The sequence below is a fragment of the Athene noctua genome, chromosome 4 (genome assembly GCF_965140245.1).
Source record: "Athene noctua chromosome 4, bAthNoc1.hap1.1, whole genome shotgun sequence".
Classification (NCBI taxonomy): Eukaryota; Metazoa; Chordata; class Aves; order Strigiformes; family Strigidae; genus Athene; species Athene noctua.
The window spans coordinates 55,923,465-55,946,257 of NC_134040.1; the positions used below are offsets into that span (position 1 = coordinate 55,923,465).

At 40.9% G+C, this 22,793-nt stretch overlaps 1 protein-coding gene across 2 annotated transcripts in view; it reads right to left on the reverse strand.

The window, feature by feature from the left end:
- CSGALNACT1 (chondroitin sulfate N-acetylgalactosaminyltransferase 1) overlaps positions 1 to 15,567 on the reverse strand; it is a 45,702-nt gene extending 30,135 nt beyond the window's left edge. For both annotated transcript variants that reach the window (XM_074903963.1, XM_074903962.1), the window contains exons 1-2: positions 15,474 to 15,567; positions 14,931 to 15,080 (exon numbers count right to left, since the gene is read on the reverse strand). The gene's annotated coding sequence lies outside the window, so the exon portion shown is untranslated. The remainder of the gene's footprint in view (positions 1 to 14,930; positions 15,081 to 15,473) is intronic.
- Positions 15,568 to 22,793: the final 7,226 nt, after the last annotated feature.

Genomic DNA, 22,793 nt, shown 5'->3' on the forward strand with positions numbered 1-22,793 from the left:
TGGGGTTTGCTCCAGATGAAAGCTATACAGATTCCTGGCACTCTTTAAGCACACTTCAGGTCTTCTTTCTACCCATTTCGTATCTCTACACAGTAAATCTCTCCAGAACAGTGATGCTCCTTACTGTTCGACACTTTGCACAGTGGAAGTCAGGTCCAGTTGGGCCCCTAGTGAATTTACTGCAACAGCAAGGCATCAAATACCAGACAGTGGCCCATAGCTTCTCCATTCTCCCTAACACGTAGAGGCCATTTCAGAGGCCCCAGCAGAACCAGCCTGGCTGGTCTATTGAAACAGCATATTAGTGCTGGCAATAAGCCCAGAAACTTTAACTATGGTACAAACTATGGCTCCAGCCCAGAGGAAAAGGACTAAGAAAATGGTAAATACCTTAAAATGAGGATTTCTCCAGAATCTTGCCTTAGCCTTCAAAATTAGGATCCCAAAACTAAATACCATGCACATATTGCAGATAGGCAGCAAGGTTCCTCAGCTGTTGGCAGATCTGGAATTTCACATGAATCTGTCACACAGGGGCAGAGAGAAGGAATTTGAGGAGTAGATGTAAGGCAAATACCTTGGTCAGGATCTCACAGAATAATTCTATATTCCCTTCTTTTAAGAAGTGCACACCCTCAGGATCACTATTTCTAGGTGTACAGCTTTTGCTGGGTTGAGGCTCTACCCACTATTTCTTGACTTCCAGAGGAGATGCCCCGTGAAATTCACCCCCTCCAAGCATGCTCTCCATTATAAGTGGGAAATTGTGAAGGAGTACAGCTACAGACAAAAACCCCAGGCTGCAGTTATAAGATGAGCCCTTCTATACACATTTGCACAGGAAAAAAAGGATTCACAGTCTAAAGGGAGACAAGAGGAGCAGCTGAGAAGTAGCTTCTTCAGATGCTGAACTGCACATGGAGGTGCCTCTAGATATGGGTCCCTAATATCCAACCAGAGGAATGCAAAAGTAAAGACAGCTCACTGGCAACGTCCTTTTCTAGAGTAATTCAAGATAAGAGTCATTCCGTGAGAACACACTCCACTAGAGGCTCATGCAATACAGCATTTTTTTAGCAGCACACTTTATGGCCTGCAAAGATATAAACGAAGTTCAACCCCTCATGCTCCAAAACACTGGCAAACACAACCCTCCCTCAGCCCAAATCCACACTTTGCCACCATGCCTCAGAACGCAGGCTATATTCATTATACAGGTCAGTTCTTAGGCTTGATACATTTCAGATCGCAAAGCTGTCAAAAAAAAAAAAAAAATCACAAAATGATCAGAAAATGCTTCTACCATATCCATAGAAGACAGCCCAGCTCATTCAGCTTAAAAATTTTCTACACCAAAAGGGTTTGATTTTAAAGACCACAGCATGCTAATTTCCTGGTGTAATAAACACCTGATCAATCTCAGCTGGGAAACACTGTTTCCATCGAGGGGAACACACCACTTTTTTTCACCAGTGTAGCAATGATGTAACTAGATGAGGTTTCTCACACAACTAAAACACTGCACAGTCAGGCTACATGAAACAAAGGACTTACTATAAGTAGATGAAAGCAGAGCTAGAATCTGCATTTCATTAAAGAGAGACATAGAAACATGTAAGAAAAAAAAGAGTCATTCCATAAAAAGGATATTACTGGGATGGTCACTGGAAATTTTTTCCTTTGGAAAGGGAAGTTCCCCAAGAAGTTAAAGTAATGATGACAGGGTACTAGAAGAGAAACATTAGTAACGGGTAGCACTAGTTCTACTGCAACAGAAAACCGTCAAGGCACACTTCCCTGTGCCTTAGATAAAATATGCTGGACAAGCACCTCTGTCTCCCTCTTCAAAGAAACATAACATCGAGAACACAGACACTACAGCTTATTAACATTTGTCAGATAACGTGAGGAAGTCACACAGATTACTTCAGTAACTCCTGATAAATCAGATGAGAAAGAATCTACAAATTATAATTTTCTACTGAAAACAACAGTCAGTTGTAGTGATGGAAAGCAAACCTTTTCACACCTCTGATTTTATGCCTCCTAGGTAGATTTCAAAGGCACAGTAGACACAAGATGAAAACTATTTTCAGAGCCTTACAGCTGCATACATTTAGTTACCCTTTGCTACTTTTTTCCTGTAAATACGTACTTTCTCAATAACTTTTTCCATTTATCTTGGAATGCCATCAATCTAATCAGGCATCAGGACACTTTGGATTTCCCAAATCACTTGGAAGAAAAAAATACAGAGTATCTACATATGAGCCATATGGAAAAATTAAATTATTACTAATGTCATTATGATTTACTGTGGAAGTTCTAGTTTAATTTTGAAGGAAAAAAAATATTGAGGTTCTTTACAAGGCTTAGAACATTATTAACTGCTGAATCTCAATCTGTTTTTCTGGCATTGATTCCTTGTCAAGTATTGTGTCAGTCTAAAACCTCAGTACAGTAGTAGTAACTGCTATTAATGAACATTGCAAGTAGACCACCTAACAAGATACCACAGGCAGAAGCCATTATTTAGACCAGTCTACAACCTATCTTCATTGAAAATTACAATAAAATAATTTTTTTTCTCCTTCTCTGTTCAGTCTCAAAATGTCATACCCCTCTGATTACATACACTGCAACAGGACATCTGAAAGCAGCTTCAAAGAACCCTAACTTGCTTTGCACCTTCATATCACATGCGCACAGCCACTAAAGAACAGAAACACAAACTTTAAAATTCATTGCCAAGCCTATGCCATTTAAGCTCAGCAATCAAATTTAAAACTTTGTGTATGCGAGAGGGGACATGTATTGCCTGCCAAGATGACATTTATACTCAGAGTAAACAAGCAGCACAGCCTAGATTTTCTAATGAGACAGGTTGTTTACAGGCTCTGATTTTCAGGTGCTGAACACTCAGACCACATGCGTGCAAACAAACCATAAGCTTGTGAAAACACAAACCACATGCTCCAACCTGAAACCTTCATTCTAGCAAACATAAGGAACTGGGTTAAATTGTAGATTGTGCTGTCCTCAAGCATTCCTCCAGTCTGGCTATGAGCACTGACATACCCAAGCTGGGAATACACAACTCCCTTTGCTTTGCTGGAGGGATAGAAAAATGTGTTTAGAAGAAAGAATTGAGGAGTAAACATAAGGAGACAAAAGGTGAGGGTGTTTGTGGGAACCACTTAGAATCATGTTGTAATTAAAATAACCTTTTAACGTGAATAAATTGGCTGCGAGGAGGTTCACAGCTACAAAGAAACACAAAATCTCAACATGGTTTGAAGCAGTTTTGCTGAAGGGAAGGAGCTGTAGCAGCTGGCTTAGATTCTAAAATGTGTTGGGGAAAAAAAAACAAACCCAAACTCCACTTGTTCAAGACATATATATCTGCAGAGAACATCAAGAGAGCCTTAGAGAGCACAACAGAGCCCAGACTAGAACCATACCTCTTCTCATGAAGGAGCGAGGAGTGGACTGAGAGCCTTACTCAAGTGACTCTCCTGTTTTCCTTTTGCAGCCACTACCAGCGATGGACTCTCAGGTTTTGCTCTTCCCAAAGGCAGGTTGGGTTAGGAAGCTTTTAACACCCCTCTTTCCACTAAGTATATTTATCTCAGCAGTCCCAGTGGGCCTGAATCCAGCTACAACAAACTTCCTGGGCACTTGTGACTGTTATGAAATGGAGTGACTCAGCCAAGCTACATCAAAAAGAGAACATCTTTTATTTGTTCACAGGAACTTAATAAGCCAAGGGAGGAAAAAACCCAAGTGACAGGAAAGACACATCCCTACATATCTTCAACTTACAAAGCTTAGCCCTTCTCCCTGATTTTAGGCAGGTGTTGTTATCTGGTTTTCTGTCTCCCCATACACTTCTGACTGCTCTGCCTCCCTCCCCAGACCCATAGCTCTGTGCTTCAGAGACTCTTAGCCATCTGTCCAGTGAAACAGTTGAATCAAAGGTATCAGTGTTTATTTACCACCAGCATTTCTCCACTTATGTTCCCATTGCCATGGTGAGCAGCAACAGAGCCTGAAAAATAAGGTCAAAACATAGCCTAGGTATCTCCCACAAGCCATCTGGAAGAATCATTTCCTGAGGAATTCTCTAGCATGGATTTGCACTTGTTCTGTGGCCAAAAGCCAACCTCAGTTCAGCACTCTGGACTCCTAACTGAGCTCCTGGGACATCTAGGAACAAGAACTATCCCTAAAAACCCTGAATCCAGATTCTTCTAAAGGAACTGTAGAGGAATTTCCCAGTTCCTTATAGGTTATCAGTGTTACCTCTTTGGTCTGTGTCAGCCTCATTGTTTCTTCCAGTGTAGGAAGAGCCTCAGTGAAAGGTTCATTTTAATCTAGGTTGCCATCAAGATGCAATACGAACAAAAAAAACAGATCAAAATTAAGAAAAAAGACACAGTGTGCTAAGGGAAACAAATATTTAGCCAGAAAATAGGCATAACTCAAAGGAAACTGCTTCAGGTAATAGAAAAGGTGTCAGTAAAGAGTTGTGAATAATTCTTGCCTGCTTTTCAGGTCAAAACCACACTTCAGTGCTTTGCTGCCTCAGTCCTAAGAGATCTGAAATGCTTGCCTTGAGCTACTACTGACCACATGCACCAGTTGAATGAAAAAGACCACTAGTAGAAAGTGCATAGCATAAGCTTAGAAGCAAGTCATTTAGCAGGCAAAGATTACACTACAGCCCCTCACACTTGGAAATAAGCCCTCTCTTGAAAAAAGTCCCATGTGAGTAAACACAAAAGGACACCGTAAGGAAGAGCAGAAGCTCTCTCACTGCACTGAGGTGACTAGTGTGCAACACATCAGAGCCTCTCCAAAACACTACTGTACTTTCTAGGTCAGCGTGTGCAGGTACCAACATCTTTCCCAGGGCAAAAGGGCCTGTAAACTGGCCTGGAAGACAGCTCTGATCAATTTGTAGATGACAGATATATACAACATTATGTTATAAGACTGAACAGCAGCATATGCAAGCAAAGTCTCCTTCCTGGAGGCAATATGATCCTGTGCAAGTATTTTTCACTGTCTGCTTCTTGATATTTCCAACTGTAACAAAGACAATAATGATGATACACACTGTAATTATCCATTTAGACAAGATGGTGAAAGAAATCAGAAGTGGGTATGAACTTAAGACGAAATCACTCTCTGTGGCTTCTTCTTGTCACTGTCATGGAAGCCCAGTCAAGGACCTTTAGCTAGACACTGAACTTAAACTCATCTGGAACTTGACAATCTAAATCCAACCCTAGCAGTGTAAGAGTTAGCATCATTATTAATATGCTGAATACTACTTCTTCAAAAATCTCAATGTGGAATATCAGAATCCTCCAGAAGGTGGGGGTTTTTCCCTCCCCAGTGGATATGTTATCATAGACATTGCTCGGATAAAGCCTGTTTATTTCAGATATGAAGTGGGAAAAAAAGTGCCAAGTCTGGAGTTGCCCAAGACAGTTGCAGCAAGAAACTAAAGAGGCCTATACCAACAAGAAAGTTTTTAACATGCCACTGTAAAGGTTAAAATGTCAGTTAGACTTCTTCAAGAGTCTGATAATTTTCTTACAAATCACCTTAATGGCAGTTCATACTCAGCTGAGAGGAACTGTGGACACAATTTGGTTCTAATTCTTTAAATTCACAGATTATTTTATTTTATTTTATTTTATTTTATTTTAATTTTTTAGAGACAAAATGAATGCGAAAACAAAGCTCTTAAAAGAAGCAGCAGAAAAGTCTTACTGAGGAGGACAGCTCTGCAGTGGCACTCCCAGCAGGTGATGTTCAGCTGACCAAGTGTGATACTACTACCATGAAATCATGCCTACCAGCTCACAATCTGGCCCAGGGACTCCAGAGAAAAATGCAGTAGTCACCTCAAGCTGATGTTCACCTAAACAATAGTGCCCAGCAGCAAGAAATTAGCAAAGCACAGATATTTATCACACCAGGACTCTGTGCCCTGTCTCATCCCCACATCCTCTCTTTCACTGGTAACTCTGGAGAGTTTACCCTTCCCTTGGAGTCCCCTTGATACCAATTAGCTCATCCCAGTGGAAGGAAATTCTCTGGACCTAAGGTCTGCCGTAACAGCAAAGGCTCACCTATTTTCTCTGGCTGTCTGGAGAAGAGCACATTAGTCAACTAAGATGAAGATTATAATGGATGCAAGGACTCCCTGAAGACTTTCCCTTCACAGCCAATTCTCTCCCTTGCTGTTTTAGGCAAGCAGAAATATTTCTGTGGAAATGTACCAACACCAAGCTTCCATTAAATACTTTTTAAATCCAGGATGGAACTCTGGAGGTAAACTAAAGAAACAGGCTTAATCTGCTCTGTGAATATCAGCACTTCTGTAAATTAAATACGGCAGTGATTAAGGATCTCGCAGGACCCAACAGCTTTGTAACTCAATCTCATACAATGTAAATACAGTCCCATAACTCATCCATCCTCTTTCCTACACCTACTCCAACTGATTACATTTGAATCACGCATATTAGAAAAAACATCACGACAGTACCGTTAGCTGCACTACGAGTTGCAGAAGCACAAAATGGCATGAAATGCCTAGCCCTTTTTAATAATGATACTGTTCTCCACTGCAGATCACCTGGCATGCACCCCTTGGCCCTCTGAAAAAATAATGCAAACACTCCCTGATTAAATTACCCCCGGAGTGGAAAAGACATTGAGCAGCCTGCCTGTTTCAATTGGCTGTATAGTGACAGAGCTCAATGAATATGGAAATAATTGGAAATCCTAGACCAATACAGAGGAGGAATATGACCCACATGAAGGGTATGCTGGAGTTGTCTGAGAGTAAAAGCATAGTGTTGTATCAAACAAGTGAAAAATCCTTGATATCAAGGATAGGGGTTAAAAAACAAATAAAGATTACTTCAGTAAATTGTTCCAACAGGGATGAAAAGTCTTTTCAAAAGCTCTTTACAGGCTGTCATCCTAGGAAAGAGGTGAAACTGAGAATTTGTTATATCCTAATTCCTAACTCTAATCTAGACCTTTGTGTTTCTTTTGCTGTTGAGGTTTAATAGGTTTACAGGATTATTAAGCAATTGCCAGCCATGTTTCTTTGACTTGGACTCTGAAGTTATGACCTTTATAGTAGTTCATAGACAAAAGGATTCTAATCAGAATATAAAAAATGCACAACTACCTTAGGAAAAAAAAAAAAAAGCTTTACCAGCAGATGAGCCTGTTTTCATCAACTCAAGCAAATGAACTGCAAAGAACGTAAGAAAATTACAGAATTACAGCCCTGCACTTACTGGAAAAAGTCTGTAACATAACTCCCTTAAATCTCTGAAAAAAGCCTACATTTTCCTTGGACGTGGCTCACTTGCCCACCTGTGCTAACCAGAAATAACTAGCAGCCCAGTGTAAGAGGTGTTTCTGGTAAAACAGAAGTGGTCTGCTTCCCACATACTCCCTGCAGCTGGAGTACAAGGCACGTTCAGGCATCCCATATAGCTCTGGCCCTTCTGGCATGTATACCACTCCCCGGAATTGCTGGCAAACAAGGGATGTTACAGCAACCTTCTTCAGCTTCTTCTACTTGACTATCGTAGCAAAAGGCAAATCCAGAATTAAGGGAAAAAAAGTAAGTTTAAACCAAATTTGTACAAATGCAAACATACATGCATGCACAGTTCTGAACTCTTCTTGGCCACATCTAAAAATTAGGGCTACTGACTCAAAACATTGTAATAAGTAATGAGATGTGCTCTCAAAACACACTTTTGCATGTACTTTACATTTGCAATGATCTAATTTCTTAGCATAGTTAGTTCTTAAGGATTTTAGAGTAAAGCTTTATTTCCCTTGTCTAATGCTAAGAAATTTTCCTTTCATTCCTTTAACATTACATAAGTGCTTTTCATTTCCTGAACAATTCTCAAAGAAAACTATGGCATTAGTGGAATAGCTTACTAATTCATTCATAAATATATATACTTGGTTCCGTGAAGCATGAGAAAACTTCACCGCTGACTTTTATCTCATAGAATCACCTCACACTCTCCTGCTAGTTGGAAGGTAAGTGACGTATACTTTAGGTCATTTCCCATCCCTGTGGCTCAAACAAAACTCTACACCAGTTTCTAAGCTAGTAACCACCACTTCCATAATGTGTATCATTCTAAAATACTTCTATTTCAATTTGTTAGGATTTGAGTCAATATTCTGATGTATTACATATTTGCCTCAGATAATTGTTTGACTTAATAGCAATCTGATGAGAAAAAAAAAAACAGTGCAGGTAACCTGTTTCACAATATGCACCGCTGTATATTTTGCTAATAGATTTTTACAAGTTTCCCAAAAGTTGATTTAAAATCTATTCCCTGAAATCAAGGGGCTTCACCTCCCCACAAATAAACTACTAAAAAGTTTCCTGTGAAAAGGGTGTTTCAAGACTGTTACCTCTATTTTCAGACTATTCTAACTGGAGAGGAATGGTTTTCTTAAATACTGGCTGGATATTAAAAGTGCATATAGGAAAGACTGATGTGCTGGAGTAAAGCTCCTCCTTTACAAATCCATACAACTCTTAAAGTTTCCCACTGTGAAGGATGTCATCCTACATGTTAATGAAAACATCAGTTGTAGGATACATGAAGGCAAAGAACTCAAATATAGACATACTCTGGACTGGATGAGACGAAATCCAACAACCCTAACAGGTGTTGGGTGACTGATTACAAAGGGTAAAAAATAAAAATGCACACAACGCATCCCTCATAACTGGAAGCTCCTTTGTTCCAACGCTGAGTGATTACCACTGATCCCTGGCAATGTAACTCTACCTAATTCCATTATGATCACCATGGCCAGCACTTTCATAGCTATATTCTCTGAAGTAAATTCACAGGGAAAAATGCTGAAAAAAACTCTTAAATTATATAAGGACTAAAATCTCATTTTTAAGATTGAAATGTTCTGCCTTGTAAGCCCTCCCAGATGCAGTTGAAGTACCACCTTGGTAGCAGAAATAGCAGTACAGGTGACATAATATCTCCTTACATTTTGTCATTCCCAACCCAGCAAAAGATGTGAGTTAAACACAAAGCAGTGAACATCAATGCTGGGTTGAGTAACATGTGAAAGTCACTGAAGCCATCTGCTTTAGTGCATGTGTCTGGGAGCCCTTTGGATATTCAATCACTCCTGTGGTTTGAATATTCTACCCTGTAATTCTTTATCACCCCAGCTTGCAAAAGCAGTGACCACTTAATAAACCATGTCCGAACCAGGTGGAGTTACAGATGGCTCAACTGTTTTGAAAATTAAGCGATTCTAATTTCTGAATATGGCTATACAATTGAATATTATCTAGTAGGCAGAGCTCTCAGCTGAAATGCAGGAGTCTTAAGTCCTACTTCTGGTTCTGCCACAGGCCCACTGGAAAGACTCTGGGTGAGTCTTTTCACCATACACAAAACAAGAACAATAAGAGAATTCCCTCAAAATCTTGATTAACAGGGGTATCTGGCTGCAGGCTTTTGGCTTTGAAAATCTTGATCCAGTTTCGCATCCTGGAGAGGAAGAGAGTATTATTAAATTTAAGAACTGTCAACTATTTATAGCCTCAGCTATTTAAAAAAAAAAAAAAAAAGTTTTGCAGAAAGAGCAAGCCAGAAACCCATTGCTGCTTCAACCCTCTCCAGTAGAAACAATTCCCAGGGGTATCTGCACACTGTTCCAAGGTTGCCAGAGTGCATATTGTTCCGTGCGTTCTTGCCAGTAAATTCCAGGACCACTTTCAGTCACACAATGGAGAGGAAAAAAGAAAAAAAATTTTTTTCCCCAGGATTTCATGTCAGTAGAGTTTCTATCACTGTTCTGTTATTCTTCAATTTCTGAATAGGAAGATGATGCCCATGTCCAAGTGACTGGTTTGTGCTTCTGTTATCAAGGCAATGCAATATGAAGACAATGGCTTTTCATGTAAATGGAGGGGTAGCCCACTTTGTCACAGGCAGTCTTGGAAATGAAAGCTATCACCTCTTTTATTTGCTATTATAGATGAAACTGCAAAGTTTTTCCCTATTGTTCTCCACCCATCATTGGTAGATTTTTCCTAATCTAGCTCACAGACATCACTAGCAAAACTAAACTTACTTGTAAGCTTGTGTTACTTCATGCAGTCCAGTTGTCCCTACTACACTTATGCAACATCTGCAAGCCCCTTCTCTTGAGCTGGGAGCAGACCACCAGTTAAACTGATAGAATGGCTATATGGCTTCAATGGGACAGGAGAATGGCAGCTTCATAGAGTTTAGGGCAGACTGGGTACTGCACTGAGCAGTACTGCTGAGTACTGCAGAGTCCTGCAACTGCAAAGTCCTGCTTCAGCTCTGGGACCCTCAGCATGACACTGACCTGCCTAGGCAGGTCCAGAGGAGGGCCAGAAAGATAATCAGGGGGCTGGAGCACCTCTCCTATAAAGAGAGGCTGAGAGAGTTGGGGTTGTTCAGTCTGGAGAAGAGGAGGCTCAGGCGAGACCTTATAGCGGCCTTCCAGTACTTCAAGGAGGCCTATATAAAAGATGGGGAGGGACTTTTGCACAAGGACATGTAGTGATAGATAAGGGGTAGTGGCTTTAAACTGAAAGAGGGTAGATTTAGGTTAGATGTAAGGAAGAAATTCTTCACCGTGAGGATGGTGAGGCCCTGGCACAGGTTGCCCAGAGAAGCTGTGGCTGCCCCCTCCCTGGCAGTGTTCAAGGCCAGGTTGGACGGGGCTTTGAGCAACCTGGGCTAGTGGAAGGTGTCCCTGCCCATGGCAGGGGGGGTGGAACTAGATGATCTTTAAGGTCCCTTCTAACTCAAACTATTCTGTGATCCTGTGAAGATCTCAACAATGTTTAATGCTAATGTAGCCTTAAGAACACTCCTATTGGCTTTAATGGTGTCTGGCATGAAACTGAATTAGCACGTTACAATTTAGCTTAAAAAACATAAACCTGTTGATGATGAATGTGAAAACAGAATACAGAACTGTAACTGTTCTAAAACTGAGGAGAGCTAAGCCTGTGACTTTAAACAAAACCAAAAAAATCTATTGTTTTCAGTGTAAGGAGAAGTATTAATTTTACAGAACTGAATATTTCATTTTTTCTATAGATTCTAGAAAAGACATGAAGCTATGTGGTCTGGGTTGCCTTTGACAGTCTACAGAGAAGATGTAAGTAATCTGCAATCCTCACTGTCAGCCCATGTAGTTAAACGTAGTTAGAAGTGGTTGCACTGCTGACCCTTCAAAGCATGGACTCAAAATTAGTACTTCTGAGAAAAAAGCAGAAGAAATCTGCAAAGTCCCTACAGCCTCATCATTGATTTCCCTGATGACTTCCAGTTACTAGAAATTTAACAACAAGCACCCATATAAAGAACATCACAACCCAGAATTCTAAACACAGTGCCTGAAAGACCAAGCTGCCGTGTCTGTGTTTCCTAATAAAGGTGTGAAACAACAAGATGGGCTTTTGGTATCCCATAGCAGTTACTGCACTGCCTATAAGTGTAGCCTAAATGAGTAGTTAATGAACCGAAACAAGTGGAAACCTGCTATTAAGGCCCTAACTTTAGATGTTTCGCTGCAGCTGAGGTAGAGCACAAGGAAAAAAGTTATTTTGACTTGATCTACAGGCTCATGGCATTTCCTGAAGCAGATGCTGACAACTGCAGTTGAACTAGTCAAGCTCCCTGGAGGCTGCGGGAGACATTCAGTGTATGGTATTTTTATCCAAGTCTTTTTTCTCAAGCCTAAATGCAATCAAGTTGCATTGAAAGGGTCCCACTCAACTGTATGAATAAGCAAAACCACTAGGGTTCACTCAAGCCCTCCAGCAACATGGCATTCTGCCAAAGGCCTCTCTTCAGACCAAGACATGACTTCAGACATGACTCCTTATTAGCAATATTATAACAGTGCTAAGAGGCCCTCACAGAGACTGCAGTCACACACCGAGTCTAAAATGCACACATGACGAGGTAATCTGGGTGAAATATTTGCACCCTGAACAGTTAAAAGAAATATAGTTTGCCAAGTGCACTACAGATCCATTTCTCTCTAGCCCTTGGTCCTTAAACTCTTCAGTTTACGTCCCCCAAGTCTTCTATCTTGTCACCTACTTCAGTGGGCCCATCCTTAAACAATAACACACAGCTTTGTGCTACCTTCTGACAACAAACCTTCTGCCTCGGTGTCAAGAAAAAGTCAGTCAGAGTTCTGCACAACATTTAATATGTTAATATACTCATTGGTAGAGAATACAGCTCATCATGAAGACATTTTTTCTGAAAACTAAGTCCCAAAGAGAGGTGAAAAGATTTACTCCCTTTTTGACTAACCAATCAAGTAAGTATAAGAAGGTAAAGCATACACTAATAAAGATACCTTTCAGTCTTTAATAATGAAATAATTAAGAACAATGGTGACACCTTGTCTGGATAGACACAAAGAAAATGGGTTTGTGGATGAAAGACTAACAGTGCACTGTCTGAAAAATTTTGTAGAAAAGACTGAATAAGAAATGAGAGGTTCCTCAAGAACCAGAAAATGGCCTCAGGTATGCTCCCAAAGACATGGTGTGATGGAGTTTTCTCTTGTCAGAGGAGTAACTAACTGATGGAGGCTTAGGAACAGGCTTTTTCCAACAGATGTGTCCTGAAAGGTACACTATGTGCTAACAAGAAAATCTTGTCAGAAGAGGATCAAATCAATAGGATGCAGTAAAAACCTTTCTGCCATAAGCTAGGTATGAATAGATCAAACATTTTAGCATTTTATTTTTTTGTTTGTATCTTGGATAAGTTTTTCTAAGAGTGTCGACTATTTTAACTAGATATTACAAATAAAAGTTGTTGTGCATTTCCTCTTAACCTGGCTTGAGGTGTGTGTGATTTAAACTAACTAGCCAACACCTAGCCTTTCCTTAGGGGCATGGCAATCCATAGGCCAGGTCACTCGGGTAATAAAACAAACACCCAGTTAACCTGACACTGTTCATGGCATGCAAGGAGAAACACAGCAAGCCACAAGCTCTGCTACATTGGCTAGGTAGAAAGCTGGCACCACAAACAGCAGGAGAAACAAACACCTTCCAGTAACGACTGGTAAGCAAAAAGGCTGGAATCCAGTAAGGTATTACAGCATATGCTTCAACTTCAAAGATCCCAAAGAACACACCAAGGCACCCACAACATTTATTCTCCTTTCCCATTCATGCTTTCTGGCAAAGTAATGTCAGGTGAAATGTCAACACACCATGGTGTGTTAGTCATGAGATTCCGTTTGAGAAGCAGGACTCACAAACTAGAGATCAGAAGGGAAGGAATGCAGCCCAATACACCCTCTGCCAGTGATGGTGGATCAGAGATGTGATCCAATTTGTTGAGAAAACGTTTCAGAAAACACGTTATATAATAAACACATTAGTTCATTATACTGCTTAATTTTAAGTTTTTTAAGGCATATTCAACTTGAGATAATCTGACAGTAGGGAATAAGCTTTTTTCCTTGACAATAGAAAACAGGTTGCAGACATAAAATGTGTATTTGTACTGTGACAGGATATGGATTTATAACTCCCAAAATTAGATAACAGAAAATGCTAAGAAAATTTGGTTGATTAAAAAAAAGTTATGCCTCTATGGGTTTTAAAATCACCTTTGAATGAATTTATTTGAGTATTATAAAGGCTTATAGTAGTAAATATTTTTGGTCTATAAGATTAAAAATATTCTACTGTAGCTTTGTAACTCTACCCTGTATTATTCCCTACCCCATCCCAAGTGAAAAGCCTCTTGACAAACAGTTAAAAGACAAATCTCTTGAATGGAACCAACACTATTTGGAATTCAAACAGCAAACAGTTTCAGAGATGTGAGGAGCCAAACAAGATAGATTGAGAACATTTTTCTAAATTAAAAATGTTTCTGGACTGCAGTCTAGCATGTCTGCCTTAAAACATGCTTCCCCTTATAAGAGATATCACAAAGATTCAGATGGATTGATTTAAATAACAATAAAATTATAGAAAGCATGTGTCAAAATCTTGATTGTAATCTTGCTACTGAAAATAGTAAAAGAAAAATTAATCTCCTTTGAATGGCAATTTCTTAAATTACTTGAAAAGAAACATAAACAAGAAGTAGTATTCTCTAATTTCCCAGGCACTAACAACTCACCAACAGTGGTATCCCATACAAATACCACTTTCAATGAAGTTGCATAGGGCCAATGTTGTAGTGACACCTTTCAGCTGTACTGATCCTCATGATTCAACCTTTCAAAGTGATATACTTCCCATAACAAGCAACAATAAGTGGAGAAGAAAAGAAACCAGTCTGAATCATTATCTTTCTATTTTATTCTGGAGTGCTGTTAAAAAAAGAATGTACAAAAAATGCACTGTATATGTTTGAAAACAATTCTACTGAAGTTAAACATTACCATAAAAGTCATCATCTTACAAGGAAAGTGATTCACAGTGGAAACAATTTGTAACTCAGTTTTACAAAGTTTTTATAGGAATTGCCTCCCCAGGGCAAAAAATCCACTCACTCACACACTTAATGTGATAATAATAGAGAAGAAACCTGAAGCAATTACAAAAACGATCTCTCATTGATCTAGGGTACACAAGTTAGCAGAAACGTGCAGATATGTAGAAGATATTGTTGAAATAAAAATACCAGGTTTTAGGAGTCACATAGACAAGCAACAGCTTTATCACAAAGATATTCACATCTTATCAACAAGAAAGACAGATAGCAACAGGATAATCTTAGTAACTATAGATGAAAAGAAATACCACATCTACTTCATATTCTAATTTCAGAGATAGGGAAAGAAGATTGCCTTACCTCAAATACAGCCTGAAGAGAGACATTAACAATATGTCTACATCCTTTCTTCCCTTGATAGCCATCTAAGAATAAATACAAAATGGCAAATAACTATCTTCCCTGCGGACAGCACGTGCCCAGGAGTAACATGCTTCCCACTAAAGTGTGCTGAAAAGAAGTGAAAAAAAAAAATGTAGCTCAAAAAGACAATCCTTGAAAAATAAAAAGGCAAAAACTTTATACTTGAAATTCACAATAAGATTTATTGCATTTTGAGGGAGTAGAGACATTCAGGGATTAAATAATATAGACAAAACTGTGATGTCACCTCAGTTCTCAATAAAATATTAATTTGGTACATCTGTCTACAAAAGAAAGACAGTAAATTCATCTGCACAGAACTCAGTCACTGAAGACCTGAAAAGATTCCTATTCCAGTAGTAGGCACACAGGGGCTCACATGATAAAACCTTGTTAACTTGCTTTTTCCTCCCAAGCTACAGTGCTTGCTAAAGCTCCACTCAAATGTTAAATGATTTGGTCAAGAGTTCATCCACTGACCTGCAATGAAAGCCGTGTGTTCAGCTCCAACATTTTCTAACAGCAAACAAGAAAAAAATGGTTTCACGGAATGAACTGTTAAAAAAGAAAATCCTCACATAAGCTTTCCCCGAGGGGGAAGAAATATCCACAGGCTTTAAATTGGCCAGGCGGATTTAAGAGGAAGCAAAAAAAAAAAAAAAAAGGCAGCTCCTTCTGTTGCGTCAAAGAGCCCACTGTGCAATAGGAACAGTGAACAGAGTTGTTAAACTGGCAAGCTTTTACTGAAGACAGCTTTTCAATATGCTCTCAGCATCGTCTCCCAGGGCTGGCTGGAGACAGTCCCACTCCTCTTATATGAGCTATGCTTCTTCAAGAGGCAATCACTCTTAAGGACACTTTCTGTAAACATGCTGTTTAACTGGTTTTGCTGCACATGATGAGGGTAATTATGTACATATACATACCTGCTTTCACGTATCAGAACTGCATGCTCTGGGGGAAAACGCAGGCATATTCAAACCAGTGATCTTACGCCAGCTTAAGAGCAGGATGCTATCGATAACTGCCTGCCTGCTAAAACTCTGTTATCTGCTTATGCCATTCAGTATGCTGTTGGAAAGCAATTTTGAAAGGCACAGTACTTACAGAGGAAAGCTCTAATGCAATTCCGTCGGGACGTGGTAGCCCAAGCAGTGCTCACTGATTAAAGGAAATCAGTAGTCACATGCTTCTGACTAGCTTTGTGTTCAGTGAAGAGAGCTTGGATAACCACCAGAGACTGTAACTACGAGGGATAAGTTAACTGAACCTCCTGGGAATGACCGCTATATGACTGAAGACATCTTCAGAGGCTGAAGCAGTGTATTTACTGTGAACAGAGCAAGGAAACTGAGCACTCTGGTTAAACGTGAATAAAGCCACATTCATCACCACATACCTCTGGATACACAGATCTCTGCAGCGGAGGATATCACCCTGCATCTCTTTTACAAGCCATGGAGACCTAAGACAAAGCATTCAGAGCACAGTTCAACCTACTCCAATTCCTATCTAGTCAGCTGAACTGTCTTCTGGGCTTCACCGCCTACAAAGGGAACCTACGATGGCTTTCTTAAAGGAAGGTTGCAGACACCAACATTTATTGAGGTGTCACTCCAAGTGGCAAGGCAATACACCTGCGAGATGTGTGCAGAAAGAACCTGCAAGGAAAAAGAATGGGATTGGTAAGAGACAGAAATTAAAAAGAGGAAGTATAAACTGTGGAACACACTCTTCGACCTGACTGCAGAATTAAAAGCAGCGACAAACATATGCGGATGGTTAATTTAGAATTTCTTTTCTATTTCTATATCTTTTAGAGTTGCCACAGGGACATTATGAGCCTGAATATGTGGGAAGGCAGCAGGAGGAAAAGAAGTACATCCAGGAGATAAATTCTCCCTCTCCATGTTCTTTCTCTAGTAAGAAAACTTCCAGGGAGAAAAAGGATTTCTTTAACTGCTTCTCTTCAAATCCTTCCAGGTGAAAATTAATTTTCCCCCTAAAAAGTGTTTTCATAAATGGCAGGATAATTTTCTGGATAAAGTACACCTGATTTGCAAGTGAAATATTGCATTTTCTAAGCTTTTAGCCCTGTAAACTGAATGCAAGGTCCTATTTGTGCACCAAGCAGTGTGCTGCTCTGTTATGCTCTCACCACACTGGACAACTCACTGTGTTCAGAGCTCCAGCTGTAGTGTCACTGGATTCACGAGTGTATCTTTGGCTGTATGAGAGTATGGCGATGAATAATTCTATCCCTGTTGTGTGGAAGATAACTACCATCTGGTTCAGTTTCCCAGACCTAAAAGCTAGGCGAGTATTTTAACACATCTCATAGTAATACCCACTTATAAGACTACCTGTTTCCCCAATAACTGACTCTTCACCACTCATCACTGTCAAATTGCAGGCTGAAGGAAACTGATCGCATTTGCTCTTTGCTTGAAATGGATTTTTGGTTTATCTTAGGACCAGAAAAGAACAGTTATTTGCACTTTGAGCAGGTGGCTGGACTAGATGATCTCCTGAGGTCCCTTTCAACCTAAATTATTTTATGATTCTGTGAAAATGAGGTCAATTACTAAAAGCTGCCTTAGGCTGCTACAGAAATGAAGTGGATTGTGGCCAACTTTATAGTGGTTTGAAGCCATAATTTAGAATCAGCTGTGAAGACTATAGACAACCCTGGAGTCAAAGGTCCCCATTCTGTCATTTCATGAGAAGCTAACAGATATGCTGAAACACATGCATTTGTACTGTCTTTGCCACCTATGAGGTCATTAGCAGATACCCCTCTACAGAGAGGGCTGTGTTGGATCCCACACATCCCATGCTGTTCCACTCTTGGATTCCCAATCACCTTTTGTATTTCCTTCTGGTCTGTCACTAAGACGTCTACTCTACCGTCCTTCAGCTCCAAGGGACAAACAAGACACTTGGTCTCAGATTCTAATTCTCAGTGACTGGCACCCCAAACAACTTCACCTCAGCTACAGAAACTGCTCTGCACAAAGCCCAAGGATACAGAATTTGTTAATAAAAGCACGAAACCTGCATGATCGCTAGTTTTTGGTAGACCGCACCACACATGTAGCTCCGTACAGACTCTCTTCTCCAAGGCCTCACTCATAAGATACTAAGGAGACTGGTCATTTTTAGATCTTTTCAGTATCTACACAAAGCTTTAGAAAAGATAGTAGCTTCCCTGTTGACCATGCCAGACAGCAGCTCCTGGTCTCCAGGCCTAAGGAATGGCAAGCAAGTCAGGCTCACATCCCACAGTGGTTATCCTAACCTATGCGCTTCCACAACATAGACTGCTTTATCCCATACCACAAACCTGACTTAGACCTGCCCCTAGCACTTGTTAATACACCGGTCCTGCATAAGTGACAACAGCCTATGGGATCAAGTCAGGAAAGCCAATACAGAATGGATGCTATCTGCTAGGATTTTGCCAATCCAGAAGTTTAGGAGGTGAAGAATGACATTCAAAGCCCTCTGACACAATTCAGTAGCAACCTAATGCCTTCTCAATCCTCTCTGTTTTGGCTAGAGTCACAGTGACCCTAATGGAGCCCCTCAGTTGTGGTGCAGAAACAATTTGGTGTGCTACAGCCAAGGTCTGCAATACTGCTTTTGCATACACCATGTATCTCCGTCCCTCTGCTGCATCAACGACACTGCCTGAACCCACTGCAGGCATTATCTCTGTTACTCAGAGGCCTTTCTTGACAAACAGGACAATCTTCCCAGGGAAAAAACAACCTTCATATCATCAGATGACTAAACTGCCTTGAGGTCAACGCTGCTAATTTCATGCTACAGAACGTTACAAAGCCTCTTCCTGGTACACAAGGTTCATGTAGGCATTTCAGCTGGGTCCCCAATTCCTGCAGGAAAGAGGCTGTATGCACTTCTAGTTGACTGGCTAAAATGTTGAGACCTTCAGCATGCCCTGCACTGTGGAAATCAAAACAGCATGATCTGTGCAAGAACTTGGGAAAGTCACTTTATGCAGAGAGGAAGCTTCAGACCCTGATGTACCTAGCCTAGCCCCACAACCTACAGGCTTGGCTCCTGGGATGGGAGATGAGTAAGCAGGGCCATTGGCACATCAGTGGTTCAGGTTTAGTACAGTGACAGTTCTAAACAGAGCACATGGTCAGCTAAAACCTACAGCTTACGTTTCCAGTACCTGCAAACGCTACTCCTATCTCACCAGATAGAGATACAGCACATATATTCACAAAAACCATACTGCTCCACTTCTTCCCTCCACAAATAAAATGTAAGTGGTGTTCCCCGCTCTCTCACTGACATGGCCTGCCCTAATCCCCTGCAATTCTTCTGATCCCACTACCTGATGAAAAACTTGAACTCTCATCACCACCTTGCCTGGAGGGGCTGAATAGACTGGCAAACAGGTGTAGCTTTAGGAATAAATGCAGAGGCAAGGATTTGACAAATCTCTGCAAGAGGCAGCAGAGTACTTCCTTTGAAAAAAATATTATTCACAGCTTTAAATGAAATAAAAAACCACCAAAGTGTCTAGCTAACACAAAGTCAAAAAAAAAAAAAAAGAAAAAAAAAAAGAGTGTTCTTAATTCACTGGAAGTATTCCTCTTTGTCTAGGCCAGTGGTTCTCAATCTGTGGTCTATGGGCCCCTGGGTGGCCACAATGTTGTCACAGGTGGTCTGTGAAGGCTTAAATCAGGGGTGGGGAACATCCAATCTGGAAACATTTGGTCTGGCCCGCAGCAAGCACGGCACCTCCTTTTCCCACAGCCCCCTCCCCTCAATGCTCCTCTCATACTCCAGCCCCGACCCCTGCCTGCCCTGAGGCACTAGTATATTCGGTGCTAGTATGGCTGGTGGGACCCACTTTAACTCTGTGGTTTTTCTCTTAAAGACATTTTCTTAAACCAATGGCCCTCTTTAGGGCCCCAACGGTGCTGAGGTCTGTTCCTCCAAGTGGTGGCCCTGGACCCATAAACAAAAATTTATGGTGACTGAACACAGACAAACAAGGGGGAAGGTGAGAAGAGTAAAAACTTTGAATCAAATTTTAATATAAAAATTGGCATCAAATTTGGAATTAGCATGTTAAAATACCATAAAAAGGGCCATTTGAGCAAGAAGATTGTTGATGGTATAATTTTAAATTCATATGAAATCATTGCAATAAAGATATTATGAGTGTGTACACTAACTGATTAATTTATTTCTCCTCTCCAAATTTGAAGACCCTTCATGAGAAAATTGAAATAAATATTTGATGCAGTCTAGTGCTTTAGATCTTGAATTAAGTCTTGGTGGTCCGTGGCCACAAAAGGTATTTAAAGGGGGTGAAGGAAAGGTTGAGTGAATTAAACACAGCTATATCTTGCTTTCAGGACACATTGTGAAACTGCTTCCAAAACTGCCATCTCTCTGCCTAGCTGCTGTCTTAGGGGTGATTCTGCACCAGAAGTTTTGCAGGGGACCCCTCACACATCATTCCTTTTCAAAAGCAACTTCTGATAACCCACTGCCATCTATTTCGCTCTTGTAGCACCCTGATCCTGGCCTCACAAGCAGCATATGGGGAGCAATAGCCCATTAGTCCTTGTTGGGCAGTTTCTGAAGAGACAAAATTCACAAAGTTTGTTACTATATTCAGCCCCACGATGCAAATTTTTTTTTTTTTTTAAACCCGAATTTGGATGTATGCATCTACACAAGTACATAGGGAAGAACTCCAGATAGACCTACAGTGATTAACATTGCTGCATTTGCAAGGGATTCCAGGGCTGTGAAGTAATTCCTTGAGACCTGTGCCATGGTACAGCATTTTGTAGCTTTGATATTAAGGACAGGAGAGGAAGAAGAGGAGGCATCTGTTTTACAAGGGACAGCTGACTTCCCGCTGTGGCTTTGTCACCTCTCTGAATGGCAAATTAAACACATACTTTGTGCTCCTTCAGACAGCAACTGAGCCCTGTATGGTGAGAGCCCTGAAAAGGGGGCAACAAATAGGATTTCATTGCAGCCAGCATGCACTGCTGGCTATTGACTGATAGGGTCAACTGCTTTCAGTGAAACACTTGGGCAGAAGTTGTCATTGCCGCCATTTGTCAAGGATCCCTAATTAGGACTTGTTAGTACAGCAGCAGGAAATCAAAAGACGGGATGGAATAATGACAGTTCAAAGTTAGTCTGGACTCAGCCCCCTCCTCTGCCTTTGCAAGCACACTTCTTGCTGAAGTATGCCAATTTTCACATGACATTTCTTCCCCCAAGCACAGCCCAATATTGCAGCCACAGAGTGAAATCAAGGTAGAATTCCCACCAAAAGTTTCTCACATAACACTGTTAGTGGTTTTGGAATAGGAGGAATTGACAACAGAACAGAGAAGACAAGACAAGAAGCCAAGTTCCCAACCCTCACAGGGACTTGACAGCTGAAAATCTGTGGCAGCCTAGCACCATGAGAACAAATTTTCACCTGCAGCAAAATGATGAGAAGCATCTGTGGGCCTTGTGCAATAACTGACAAAAACCAAGGCAAAAATATACCACAGACTCCTTCACATGGAAACAGGACCCTTACCTATAAAAGAGGCTAAGAGTCTGTTAAAACTATTTGCTAGTCAGATTACTACACCAACTCTTAGATGTGGAACAAACTAAGTGACAACGAAAAAAATGAGAAATCTATAGAAAGAAAAGACAGGCTTGTAATCAAGCATCTTAACACTGAAAACTAATGATAAGCAAATCTTAGTTCCGCATTTTTGAGGGCTAGGTGCATTTCTGTGGTAAAAGCTCCTGGTTTTCCTTGGCATCTTCTGTTGGTGATCTTGGTACTGGGCCATAAAACCCTTTGAGAAGTACAAGCCCAGGTAGTAGCACTTTAGCCTTGGATTTTTTAAAGTGGGCTTTGATTTGCAGGAACATCAACTTTAGGAAGGCAACAGCAACCAACATCAGTGATTTCAGCGGCCTCTAAGCACAATTTTATCCATGACACTGCCCACAGGGCCAAAAGACAGGTTTCTTGAAAGTAGCTTAGCAAGTCTCCTACCAGCTATCATACTAGCTGCTGAAGAGCAGGCCCCTTTTATCTTGGTTCCCAAAATTCCCTATGGTAAATCGCAAGTTTTAGGAGCCCAAACTATTGCCTTGGGCTACATGAAACCGCTGTAGCCCTCTCTCCCCACACAAGCTCTCTTAACTCCCAAACTTCCTGCTCCACAGGTGGTCCTGAGCCTACTCCCACCTGTTATGGTAAAGGCCGTCAGAGGAACTCTCCAAGACTCATTTTGTGTCAGACAGCAGGCAGTCTTTATTGCAGCACTCGGCGCACACACAAATAGCTTTACAAAAGTGAGCGCACCCGAGATCTATACGCGGCAGCTAATATACAGTGAGATGATACATATTCATAACTTTTCCGAGAAATTAGTTACATATGCATCAGACTTCCCGGAACTAATTATAATATCTGCATCCTAATAACGCACGCGGTTTCTTGCTGGGTGGTGGTCTCGAGGGGTCCCTGGTGGTAGTCGGTAGCCTTCCGTGTCTGCTGGCTGACCTCAGTGCTCACGCATGCTCACAAAGGTCTGTTTAGGAGATGTGCAGCTGTGTTGTGTCTTGAGCTGGCTTGTTTTAATTTGTCCCGTCCTTACTCCTGTTATCTTTAAGAATAGGCCCCAACTGTCTTATTCATTAGTCTTATCTTCAACCCCCTTTCTTCTTCACGAAAGCACCAACCTTCAGCTGTGTCTGCACGTTCTAGAAGCTACACTGGCA